The sequence below is a fragment of the Bos taurus genome, chromosome 27 (genome assembly GCF_002263795.3).
Source record: "Bos taurus isolate L1 Dominette 01449 registration number 42190680 breed Hereford chromosome 27, ARS-UCD2.0, whole genome shotgun sequence".
NCBI lineage: Eukaryota > Metazoa > Chordata > Mammalia > Artiodactyla > Bovidae > Bos > Bos taurus.
The window spans coordinates 21991118-22005120 of record NC_037354.1 but is presented as its reverse complement, the minus strand read 5'-3'; positions in this window follow the sequence as shown (position 1 = coordinate 22005120).

The following is a 14003-nucleotide window of genomic DNA, read 5'->3' as shown; positions in this document are numbered from 1 at the left end:
TCAAGGATTTACTGTAACAAAAGGCACAAACCTGATCAGTGGCAGAATCCAGACTATAATTCTGTCCTGGACATTGTCACATTGGTTATCCTTTATTTGTTCTTTACCCCAGGCACTAATATAAGCTACTTATAATTCAAGTTGCAATCACACAAAATGCTTTTAGTACTACATGCAAAATAGATAAATACATCCAGTTGTTTTGCACATGTTGGTATTTTGAGACAATTTTTTCCTGCTACAATATCTAATTCGCTAAAAGAAATTCATGCTTGCCTATCATTTTTTTTTTTCCTAAAGAAGTGTAAGCATCAATGAATCACTGATTAGTACTGGGTGTAAATACAAACCACTTGACATACATCAGATTCTCCCCACAAAAGTCAGCATCTTTTGAACTTATGAATTCTCACAAACTAAAATCGTACACAGTTAAAATTCAACAATATGGCTCTCTTGTTGTAATATCATGCCTTTCATAAATACTGAGAAGATAAAGCTAGTGCATACAGTGGGCTCTCTTTTTCCCTCCCAATGTTAAGAATATGAAGGAAACTTAAACACTTCCAAATACATTTGACTATTAATGTGAGTGTTAATTTTTTTTGGTAGGACTTTGGGGGAAAGAAAACATGTTTAAGAAGGTAAGAGGCAAGTGTATATATCAGAGGTGATACAGGTGAGTGTGGAGGTCAGAGGGCAATTGGAGACAGAAAGGCAGCAGACAGGAGGAAGAAGGGTAAAGGAGGGAGGGGATGGGAAGGACTATGACTGAAGCAAAAAGCTAGAAGTTAGTAGGAAAATGATGTTATGAATTTAACCCTGATGTTATGACTTTAACCCTGAATATTCATTGGAAGGAATGATGCTGAAGTTGAAGCTCCAATACTTTGGCCACTTGATGTGAACAGCTAACTCATTGGAAAAGACCCTGATGCTGGGAAAGATTGAAGGCAGAAGGTGAAGAGGGCGACAGAGGATGAGATGGTTGGATGGCATCACTGATTCAATGGACGTGAACTTGAACAAACTCCGATGGTGAGGGACAGGAAAGCCTGGCATGCTGCAGTCTGTGGGGTTGCAAAGAGTCAGACATGACTTGGTAACTGATCAACAATATAAAATAGGTAACTAATGAGAACCTGCTGAATAGCACAGGGAACCCTGCTCCATGCTCTGCTGACCTCAATGGGAAGGAAATCCAAAAGGAGGGGATATATATGTACAACCGATTCACTTTGCTGTATGTAGAAACTAACAGAACATGGTAAAACAACTATCCCCCAATAATGTTTAAGAAAGAAAAAAAAAAGTTAGCAGGAAAGACAATAAAGAAAAAAAGAACAAAAGGAGATGAATGATCTCTTCAACGTTCCCACAAGCATGCCGCTCAGAATTTCCTTCTGTGCATGATCCCACTACACTGTAAGCACTTTTTCCCATTCCTGTCCTTTCAGCAATGCAATGAGCTAGCACTTCAGTTTCCTAACCTGTGTGCTGTATTTCCCTGTAACTTTCCTCTAGGACTTTGGTTCCCTTCTTTGTCTCCTTCTGCTCCCATCTCCACCTCAGCTCAGCCCAGCCAGAAAGTACAGGCTGCTCTAAATCTGTGTCTTCAAACCTTCCCATAGAACAGTGAGCCCTTCATGTCTGAGGTTCTGCATCTGTGAATTTAATCAACTTCAGATCAGAAATATTTGAAAAACATACAGAAATTTCTAAAAAGCAGAACTTGAATTTGCCACATACCAGCAAGTGTTTACAAAGCATTTACATTGTATTGGGTACCATAGGTAATCTAGAGATGATATAAGGGACTTGAGCATCCCTGGGATTTTGTTTTCCAAGGGGGTCCTGGAACCAATACCTCACAGAAACCCAGGGTCAAGTCCCAAAAGTATTTATTAACAAGGAAGTCAAAAAAGTGTCTTTTCTTCTTCCTTCCTACCTGACTTTATCTGCCTGGATCTAGTCAATCTTTCTTCACTCCCCTCCCCTTGCCTTCCTTTTTTTATTATTCTCTTCTTCGGTCTCACCAAGGAAAAAGGAGGATCTTTTTCTTAGAGTGTCACTTCTCAACAACAAGGAACATCAGTCAGGCAAAGACTTTCATGGACTGTGCTTTATTTCAATTGATTGGGAGCTTAAAATCTATGATATTTGACAAGCTGTGCATTCCTACATAATTACAGCGTGCTTCGGGTAGCATTTTAACTTATGAAGCCAAAAGCAAAGTGATTTTAACAACTTGAAATGTTAAATTAACTTGTGTGGAATGTTCCTTATGGAGATTCATGGCTGTAATGAAATGAAAATTTTTTGGTCATAAATAATAGGAAAAGTGAGATATTCGGTCAGAGTGTTTTGAGGATATATTTGACTTAACTCCATTGTATCATTAATAGGCATTGCAGTGGTTTTGAAGTCAAGAACAATTATAAAATCATTTCAAAATGTGAATCTGACAGGAAATAAATTAGAAAAATCAAACTGTTAACAACGAATAAATAAACGCATGCAATAGAACATAAGTGTGTTCTGTGTATTTACAACAGTTATGGCAGTAATTTGCTGTGCTTGACAGATTCTTTACTATAATATAATAGAAATAAGAGCTCTCCATTGGAATCAGATTATCATAAACATTAGAAAATCTTTAACTTATTAGCATATTTAAAAACAAATGTGTGTCGCAAAAACCTATTAAATGTGGCAACCAATTAAGAAACTCAGTTCTTCTATATGAGGAAGGAGAATGAGACTCTTTTTTCCCATTTACCATCTTCATTATAACATCACCCTCCTTCTATGCTGAACTCCAGGAACAGTCCTACAGTTCATGTTTGTCTTTAATATGTAGTTCATACAGGGCACGTGAGCTTTCTTCTATTCCTTGCGCTGGGGAAAGTGCCAAATGAATATCTTCCTCCCAGATCTATCCAGTGAGTTTAGATTATCGTAGATACTGTCCACTCGGCACATCTACTTACACAGCCCATAGATCCATCCAACTCAAGAGAAGCAAGATAAATGGACCATCATTCTCTTCAAAATCTTTATACATCTAATTTTCCATGTCTCAGCTGATGGTGATCCCGTGAGAAACGGAGGAAGCACCTTCCCTCTCTCTCAATACCACATCCAGTCAGTGAGTTCGATGCATGAGGCAGGGCACCCAAAGCTGGTGCTCTGGGACAACCTAGAGGGACAGGGTGGGGAGGAATGTAGGAGGGGCATTCAGGATGGAGGGGACACATATACCTATGGCTGATTCATCCTGATCTATGGCGAAAACCACCACAATATTGCTATTATCCTCCAATATAAATAAACAAATTAATTTCTAAAAATTCTTCTGCTTTCAGATACTCCTGCCTCCTGAGATCCTCTCTCTATCTCAGTCAAGATTTCATCATCTCTCCTGTACAAAACTGTGGTAGCATTTTGACTGCTCTCCCCATTTCCAGACTTGTGTCTTTGAAATCCACTTCCATTGAGGGATCTGACATCTCTTGTGCCAGCATATGTTACATTTTTGCCTTTTGATCCAGTTGGCAACTCCTGTGGTTTAATACAATATTTGGTCTGTTGATAATTATCTACATTTCTTGACGTGAGACACTTGACCTTAGTTCTGCCATCATAGGTTGTGTTCCCTGATACATACATTTTCTAATTAATGGTCTTTGTTTTCTTTGTATTTCTTCCGATAATTTAGATTTTTTTTGTTGGCAAGGTTATACATATAACCATAAGTTTATATAGTACCTTAATTCTTTTTTTCCCTCTTGTTCCTCTAAAGCAAGAATTTAAATATTTAACTTCCCCTCTCAATTTTATTGAGTATAATGTTTTCTTAATGTTTATCTTTATGCTATTTAAGCATACTAATACTTACGTAACCTGACTTGGGCTTCCCAGGTAGCACTAGTGGTAAAGTACTCGCCTGCCAATGCAGGAGACATAAGAGACTCGGGTTCGATCCCTGGGCAGGTAGATCCCCTGTAGGAGGTCATGGCAACCCACTCCACTGTTCTTGCCTGGAGAATCCCATGGACAGAGGAGCCTGGTGGGCTCTAGGTTCACAAAGAGTTGGACATGCCTGAAACAACTTAGCATGCACACAGCCTGATTTATGAGTTTAAAATATCCTTTGATCTTAGCTTTATAAATCCACATTCTTGAAGTCTCCCAACTGTTTTTCTCTTCCCTCTTCCCAAGCTCAGTCTTTTAAATATGTAAATTTTACACTGTTGGGGCTTATAAATTTCACATTCTGTTTTGAAGCCTTAAACCTCCCATTTATTTTAGTCTTTTATCTGCTATTTAATTGGATTCAACACTCATTACCAATCTTTATTAAATTTATTATTAGCTGTATTTTATCATCATGAGTTTATCAAAGATCATGGAAATTGTATTCATTGATTTCTTACATGTTTAAAAAATGTTTATCTCCTGCCTTTATAGACATTTTGCTTGCCTTGGTCTAAACTTTTTGGTTTAAACTTTTTTTGAGAACTTCATAGGCTACATTTTCTTTCAGTCTGACTATTGCTGTGAGTAACTATAAGACTAAATTAAATTTTTTGCCTTTAAAAATAACTTGAATTTTACATGCCTGCTTAAGCAAATGTCTTTGTCTTTAGAATTTATTCATTTTACTGGACTACATCTCAATCAACTATTCTCTGTTAATTTCTCCAAGGACATGTTCGGTCCGTTCATTTTGTAGACTCAAGCTTTCTCTTTCTCAGGAAAATTTTCTTCAATTGTCTTGATCAAAGATTTTCTGTTCCTTATTTTGGTTCTTTATTCAGAGACACCAACAGAGAGCATTTCATGTTTCTTGTCATTTTCTCTCCTGAATCCTCTTCAACTCTTCATTTATGTCCAATATTTATTTAGCCTGTCCTCTAGTTAATGTTTTTCATCTGTCACTTGTTTCTCTTATTCCCTTTAAAATGTGTATTTTCTTGTAGCATCTCTGTAAAGATTCCATGCTGGTTCCCCTTCAATTATTTTTCATCTTTGAGTCTTGAACCAGACATCTATATGGAGGCAGTGATGAGTGGCTCCAGGCCATGTTCCAGGCTGAATTTCAACAAAATCTTTACAAGACTTGCTGTAGGAATGTCGCTTTTATCTTTACTTTTTCCCCAGCCAGTTTGCTCAGAATCAGTGATGCTATTCACAAAGCTCAGGGACTCTTCTCTATTCTGCCTCACTGGATGACACTCTATGTGAACCTGACCTCACCCACATCTTCTCAGTGTCAAAGGAAGCCCAAGAAAGTTTCAAGCACCTGTCTGAACATCTTCCTCGCCCAAAGAGTGGGTTATTGGTATGTTTTATGGGCTGAACAGTGGCCCCACAAAATTTATATAACAAAGTCTTAACCCCCAGTACTCCAGAATGTGACTGCATTGATAAAGAATTGATAATAGTGAAGAAAAAGAAAAAAAGTAAACCAAAAAAAAAAAAAGTAAACACCCAAGTTGCCTGGTAAGAGTGAGGCATTATCTCACTGTCGTTCTATTATTCTCTGTCATTTTTTAGATTGGTTGCTTTTATTACTCTTGATCCCTAAATAGAATGCAATATTCTTAATAGATATAAAGCAACAGAATGGTTTAGTTTGACTTCTTTTGAACCACCCCCACCAACCCATCCTCTCAACAGCATGGATTTAGTCTATATTAAGTAGTTACTAAACACACATTGACCAATTAAGAGGCAAAGGAAGAGTTAAGGAGTATAGTAGGTAGTTTTCAAAGCACTAAATGATCCAGAGAAATTACTAAATCCATGTGAAGATCCACATGATCTCTTTTGTCATGCTTGTAAAATGGGACGTATGGCATGGAATATGTAAATGTCCAGTGAAAAGGCATCACCAAGTGACCTAGAAGTAGGAATGATGTTTCAATACTTATTTGTCTACAATTTACATCTATTACCACTGACAGGAACTCTGCTACTTTGGGGTTATTTCCCTTTCCACCTTCTTATCAAGTGAATATGATTTAAAGAACCATTAGTGGGGCTCTAATTGAGTAAAGCAACAATTCTGTGATTATGGCCCACTTGACTTTCTGTCATTTCTGAAAATGACCTTATTGTAAACGGCTGACTTTGAAGATCACTGATGTACAAAAGGTTTATTCAGACAGTACTTAACTTCCTGACCCTTTCTTTTACTTTCTTTCCTAAACTGAAGATCAAAGCACTGTATTTCACAGTTGGAGTTTATTTATTCATTTGATTTTTTTTCTACAGACAAATTTCTTTTTGAGAACAAGAAAGCTCTCTTACATAGGCAGCTTATGATCTAACAGTCATGTTCACATGAAATATCTACCCTTAAAAGTAAACAGGTAGATAGATCTTCAGTTTAGTTCAGTCTCTCAGTCGTGTCCGACTCTTTGCAACTCTATGAATTGCAGCACACCAGGCCTCCCTGTCCAACACCAACTCCCGGAGTTCACTCAAACTCATGTCCATCGAGTCAGTGATGCCATCCAGCCATCTCATCCTCTGTCGTCCCCTTCTCCTCCTGCCCCCAATCCCTCCCAGCATCAGGGTCTTTTCCAATGAGTCAACTCTTCACATGAGGTGGCCAAAGTACTGGAGTTTCAGCTTTAGCATCATTCCTTCCAAAGAACACCCAGGGCTAATCTCCTTTAGAATGGACTGGTTGGATCTCCTTGCAGTCCAAGGGACTCTCAAGAGTCTTCTCCAGCACCACAGTTCAAAAGCATCAATTACCACAGATAAAATAATACATACAGGATTACATAGATGCCCAGAGAAAACTAAGACTGTAACATGAAAACAAAGAATCACAGATTGCAAACACTCTTATGTCCAACTTTTCTTTGGTCAATGACAAATATATTAATTTCTCATGTTGCTATCAAAGCTAAATCAAATAATAGGATGTGGAATCACTGGAGAGTTATCATGGAACAAATCATTTCTGCTTAAAAATAAAAGCACCATTAATTTTTATAGATATAATTCATACAATCTAAATTTTACCCAAAAGTCTTAGGTAGATCTTCTGATATATTAGGATTTTTCTTTACTTCCATACTGAAACATACTAAAACTTTGAAAGTGAAAGTGAAGTTGCTCAGTCGTGTCTGACTTTTGGTGACACCATGGACTATAGCCTATCAGGCTTCTCCATCCATGGGATTTTCCAGGCAAGAGTACTGGAGTGGGTTGCCACTTTCTTTCTCCAGCAGATCTTCCTGACCCAGGGATCAAACCCAGGTCTCCTGCATTGCAGGCAGACGCTTTGCTCTCTGAGCTACCAGGGAAGCCCAAACTAAAAGTTTACTAAAAAAACTAAAACTTTACTTTTATACTAAAATAGCTCCAATACTTTAGCCACTTGATGAGAAGACCTGACTCATTGGAAAACACCCTGATGCTGAGAAAGACTGAAGGTAAAGGAGAAGGGGGCGGCAGATGAGACAGTTAGATAGCATCACTGACTCAATGGACATGAATTTGGGCAAACTCTGGGAGACAGTGAAGGACAGGGAAGTCTGGTATGCTGCAGTCCATGGGATCACAAAGAGTTGAACACAACTTAGTGACTGAATAACAACAAAAAACATTAAAGTGGACTTTTAGGAATATAACATTCTCATTAATAAAATGGACTTACTATTTCAATAAATCACAATAACTTTCTATCTTTTCATACAGTCATACAGTTCATGGGGTTCTCAAGGCAAGAATACTGGAGTGGTTTACCATTCCCTTCTCCAGAGGACCACATTTTGTTAGAACTCTCCACCATGACCTGTCTGTCTTGGGTGGCCCTACACAGCATGGCTCATAGTTTCATTGAGTTAGACAAGGCTGTGGTCCATGTGATCAGTTTGATTTTTTTTTTTTTTTTGATTGTGGTTTTCATTCTGTGTGCCCTCTGAGGGATAAGAATAAGAGGCTTATAGAAGCTTCCTGCTGGGAGAGACTGACTGAGGGGGAAACTGGGTTTTGTTCTGATGGGCGGGGCCATGCTCAATAAATCTTTAATCCAATTTTCTGTTGATGGGCTGTGTTCCCTCCCTGTTGTTTGACCTGAGACCAAGCTATGGTGGAGGTAATGAAGATGATGGGACCTCCTTCAAAAGGTCCCATGCACACATTGCTACATTCCATGCTCCGGACCCTGCAGCAGGCCACTGTCAACCCACACCTCTGCCAGAGACTCCTGGACACTCACAGACAAGTCTGGGTCAGTCTCTTGTGGGGCCACTGCTTCTTTCTCCTGGGTCCTGGTGCATACAACGTTTTCTTTGTGCCCTTGAAGAGTCTGTTTCCCCAGGCCTGTGTAAGTTCTGGTGGCTCTATGGTGGGGTTAATAGTGACCTCCTCCAAGAGGGCTTATGCCACACCCAGGTCTGCTGCACCCAGAGCCCCTGCCCCTGCAGCAGGCCACTGCTGACCCGTACCTCCACAGGAAACACTTAAACACTCAAAGGCAGGTCTGGCTCAGTCTCTGTGGGGTCTTCTGGTGTGCACGAGGCTTTGTTTCAGCCCTCTGAGCGTCTCTGGTGAGTATGGGGTTTGGCGGGTATGGGGAGAAATATCAATAACCTCACATACGCAGATGGTACCACCCTCATGGCCGAAAGTGAAGAACTAAAGAGCCCCTTGATAGAAGTGATAGAGGAGAGTGGAAAAGTTGGCTTAAAAATCAACATTCAGAAAACTAAGATCATGGCAACTGGTCCCATCATTTCATGGTAAATAGATGAGGAAACAATGGAAACACAGTGACAGACTTTATTTTGGGGGGCTCCAAAATCACTGCAGATGGTGACTGCAGCCATGAAATTAAAAGACGCTTGCTCCTTGGAAGAAAAGTTATGACCAACCTAGACAGCATACTAAAAAGCAGAGACATTACTGTGCCAACAAAGGTCCATCTATTCAAAGCTATGGTTTTTCCAGTAGTCACGTATGGATTGTGAGAGTTGGGCTATAAAGAAAGCTGAGCATCGAAGAACAGGCGCTTTTGAACTGTGGTGTCTGAGAAGACTCTTGAGAGTCCTTTGGACTGCAAAGAGATCCAACCAGTCAATCCTAAAGGAAATCAGTCCTGAATATTCATTGGAAGGACTGATGCTGAAGGTGAAATTCCAATACTTTGGCAACCTGATGTGAAGAACTGAGTTATTGGAAAAGACCCTGATACTGGGAAAGATTAAAGGCAGGAGGAAAAGGGGACAAGAGAGGAAGATGGTTGGATGGCATCACCAACTTAATGGATATGAATTTGAGCAGTTTCTAGGAGTTGGTGGCAAACAGGGAGGCCTGGTGTGTTCCAGCCCATGGGGTCACAAAGAGTCGGACACAACTGAGTGACTGACCTGAACTGACTGAACTTTCTGTCATTTCTTCCTATGAGAATAGATGTCTCAAGTGTTACATTCTTCCTTATGTTTCATAGTCTTTGACATAATAGTTGTGGAGTTATGGTTCTTTATATTCAGTGACCATCTTACCAAAAAAAAAAAAAGAAATAATCATGAAATATTCTCATGACTATGAGAATACAATTGACAATATCTACTATGTTATTTGTAGTTTTTTAGGAAGTGATTGGTTGTCATTGTGGCAAATCTCCAAAGGAAAAAGTTGATTTTGAAGAAGAATGTGAAATTCTTGGTCATTGATATCCTTTATTTCAATAGAGTACATGGCCCTTGTTCTATGTTCTTCATAGATATCATGGATATCTATTTTTAATATCTTCTTTATATTAATATGTCTATGATGTTTTTAAAGATAACAAAGAAGTTCAGCCTATACTAATATGTGAATCATTTAATGTCTGTTGTGAATTATAAGGGCACCACAAAAATTATTGATTACATGTCACTGTGTATTCAGATCAGCAAAACAAATACATGAGGACATTAAATAAGTTGTTAGAATCAATGAAGCTGGCAATATTAGATTTTCCAAAGAAATCAGGGTCTTAGTATGTTCTGATGTCTAATATAATTCATTTTTGGTTATTATTTTTTAATATGATGTTTCACTTGATGACACACCAAAGCCTTTTTAATAAGACTTTATCTTATAAACACACCAAATATATCTCCTTCCAGTCGTAGATCCATTTGCAATGGTCAATATAATTCAATAATGAAAATTATGAGTATATACTCAATCTAGTAATTGCCAAGCTGCCAAGTAATTTGATAAATGCACATTATCTAATCATATCCTCAAACTAACCCCAGGAGATCAAAGTAATCAATTATCCTGGTTTTGATGAAAAAAAATGAGACTTCACAAGGTTAAATATAGTCAAATGAGATAGGACCAGTGTTTGACCCATGTTTATGAAACTGCAAAATTCAAACTCTACCCATGGTTATTAAATTTTCATGTCTTTAAGTCTTGTATTCTTATGTGGACATGGAGCTTCTTGATGATAGAAATACGATTTGTACTTCCATAATGCCTAGAACCTCAAATAAGTAAGTTATCTTTGATTTACAAAAAGACAAAAAACAAAAACAAAAACGGTAATAATCCGTACAGGTGACTCTCTAACCCATTAAAATACCACTGAAATCTAAGACTACACACGTACAATGGCTATATTTTTTTCAGAAAATTAAACTTGTTTTCAGTTTCTAAGAAAAGAGATGCTTGGGAGTGGCATTACCAATTTTATTAAAATGGGAGGATATGGAACGTGACTCATTTCTACACATGTTCAGTCTAGAGCAGCACTTTTGCATGACCTGACACATTGGTTATGGTAAGAAATAACACCTGACACACACCCTGTCTGTAAAAATTAGCTCCAGCACAGCCTGAACCACCATGTACATTATATTTTGTTCCATGTTTCACTGCTATCCTAGCCATTACTTCTGCCACTCCTTTTTTTCACTCCTGTCCACACATCTCCCCTAGCTGTAAAACAGTGATTCTTCTAGGATTCCTCTCTACATTTTGTCAATGGGTCAACACATTCCATAGTGTTGTTTCCAAACAGGGGCAGCCTCTGCCTGTCTTGTTTGTGTGCTCACAGGTGTCTCTCTCACCCCCAGGCTCATCTACCCTCCCACATGGTACAGAATCCATATGCAACCCAAAGTGTGTGGTTTTGAGGTCCTCATCTACTTGAAGTTCTGGAATGAGATTTTACTCTTTTGGGGTTAAGAAGACACATTACATATAACTCTGTTTCTTGGTTTGGAACCCAGTGATCTTGTGAAATACAATTAATTTCCCATGGATGTTCAATAATAAAATCCAAAGTTTGTAATCATTCTTCAAAAAAGAATACTATCTAACACTTTTAAAAGGTCACATTCTAATAAGCAAAATATGAAAATCCTAGGGGAACATGAAAGATTCTTATTATAATAATGCCTGAATAATATATCAATTTCTCCCTAAATCTCTGTGCTCAGATATCAGGAAAACATTTCTCATAACTCTAAAAATACACTGCAGTTGCTAGAGACACACAAAGCTTAGGTTTCGAAAAGATTATTTGTGTTCCTCAGTCCAGTTCCTCAGTCCAGACAGCTGGACTGAAAAAGACAACTGGACTCCTCTTACACAGATGTTTGTGCAGCTCTGCCTTTAAGTAAATTCAGCATCTACTGAAAAATACTTAGTCATCCTCACGTATGTTCTGTGCAATCTAGCCATATTAACCCTTGCTTCATCTTCTCTTCTACAATCCAAATGATTCTGGAATTTTTTTATTTGTCATCTTCCCCAAAAACGTGAATCTTGAATATTTTCAAATATAAGGATTTTTATAACTCACTGAAACAGGATTAATTTTTTTCTCCTCTACATTTTCTTCCATGAAAATGGCCTTGACCCATTTTTCCAGCCAGATAGAAACTTTAGTCAAGGGGGATTTCAACTGTCAATGAAATTCTGTACTTCTTACCTTGTATATTTCATAGTAAGAAGGCATCTATTTTGGTGTCTGAGGGCAAGTTTTGGCAAAATGATTAATCAGCTTATTTTATCAGAAGACAACATGAAGCCATTTGGACTCACACATGGGATTTAGTTCATACTTGTGTTAAGCATTCTGTTAAAACTGTGAAATTAAGTAAATCACCCAACTTCTCTGTACTTTTGATTCCTCATCTGTAAAATGAGGCTAATAATACTCACTCTATAGAGCTATGTAGAGATTAAAAATATTCAACATATTGAATATTCAACATACTGAATTTTGGAGCCAGTGCTCCAAAATTGTTACTCTGTGACATTCTTCTGGAAATAGTAAATTTTGATCAGAATCTACTACATACATCAAGAGGCTCAGGGACTTTTCTATCTGATGGAGGCAGTGACTTATAGTCTCCAGTCTTTCCTATATGCTTCTCAACACAATCCTACATGCATGCTGGGATATTTATGGTTGAGATGTCATTGCAAACATCTCTGCTGTCAGGGCAGACATGAGACAGGTTCTTAATAACTCAAAAACTGGTTTTACTCCCTACTGTTTTGCTGCTGCTGCTGCTGTTGCTAAGTCGCTTCAGTCGTGTCCGACTCTGTGCAACCCCATAGATGGCAGCCCACCAGGCTCCCCCCTCCCTGGGATTCTCCAGGCAAGAACACTGGAGTGGGTTGCCATTTCCTTCTCCAATGCATGAAAGTGAAAAGTGAAAGTGAAGTCGCTCAGTCGTGTCTGACTCCTAGTGACCCCATGGACCACAGCCTACCAGGCTCCTCCGTCCATGGGATTTTCTAGGCAAGAGTACTGGAGTGGGGTGCCATTGCCTTCTCTGCCCTACTGTTTTAGGGAAACTTAAAAATTTGAGAAGCTTGTTGGATTTCCACCCATAGACAAAAGTTCTATCAGTATCAAAGTATTTTCAGATACTGTTGTGATCAATGAATTCCCATTTGGGATAAATCTTATGCACATGGGTCTACTAAACAATCTGCTAGAAAAGTTGACAGTTTTCACCTAATGAGATTGATTTTAATTTCAGATACCATAATTAATTATTCATTAATGTAAATCTCCTTTTTATGTGGGTTCAGCTCAGTTAGCATTAAAGCTTCAAAGACTTAGAGGGAAAAAAAACTAAAGAAGAGGGTCAAAATTTTACATTTACTCAGAATATTAAGGCATTTTCTGCAAGTAAGCTAGTATACTTAACACAGCATACAAAACATAATGCATAGTATAAGTCCATTAATCTAGATTTCTTACCACTTTCCATGAGAATTAAAATGAGGCTTTATTTTAATTTAGGACATTCAACTGTTATTTTTCAGTTACCATCATCATCTTATGCCTCATATTTCCTTTCTTTTTCATTTCCTGGTGTTAACTCAGCAGCAGGGGCTAATGTAAATGTCCAGCCCGCAAAGCATGTGTCATTTCGCTAATGTCACTGAGTACAAAAAGAATCTGAAAATATAAAACTCACTACCATTTTCTGAGTATTCATGTGCTCTGCAACATTTACAACACTTTGTTGTTTGATCATTATTATCCATGTTTTCCATAAAGTAGCTGCTATGAGTGAACTCCAGGAGTTGGTGATGGACAGGGAGGCCTGGCGTGCTGCAATTCATGGGGTCGCAAAGAGTTGGACACGACTGAGCGAATGAACTGAACTGAACTGATTAGGGATGCAGCTAAATTCACACATACACTAAGCACTGGAGTTAAGATTCAAGCTACCTCCTTGGCCTGTGTTTTTTCACCTACTGCATTGAAAATCTGTTCTTCAAAGGAAGTTTATAGTTCCTTTTCTGCTGGTTGGCTATACTAATTCTATTTTTGAAGTAGGAATACATTTTCCTATAATCACATCAGAAATTTTCACTCTATTTTTCTACTATAAAAATGACTTGGCCTTAATTTGTTCAAAAAAAGCACAATTATGATTCATTTGTTTTACAAAAAAGGAGTGTTAATTATTGGAGTAAACTACAGAGTCGGGTTTTTTTTTTTCTTTTCTTTTCTT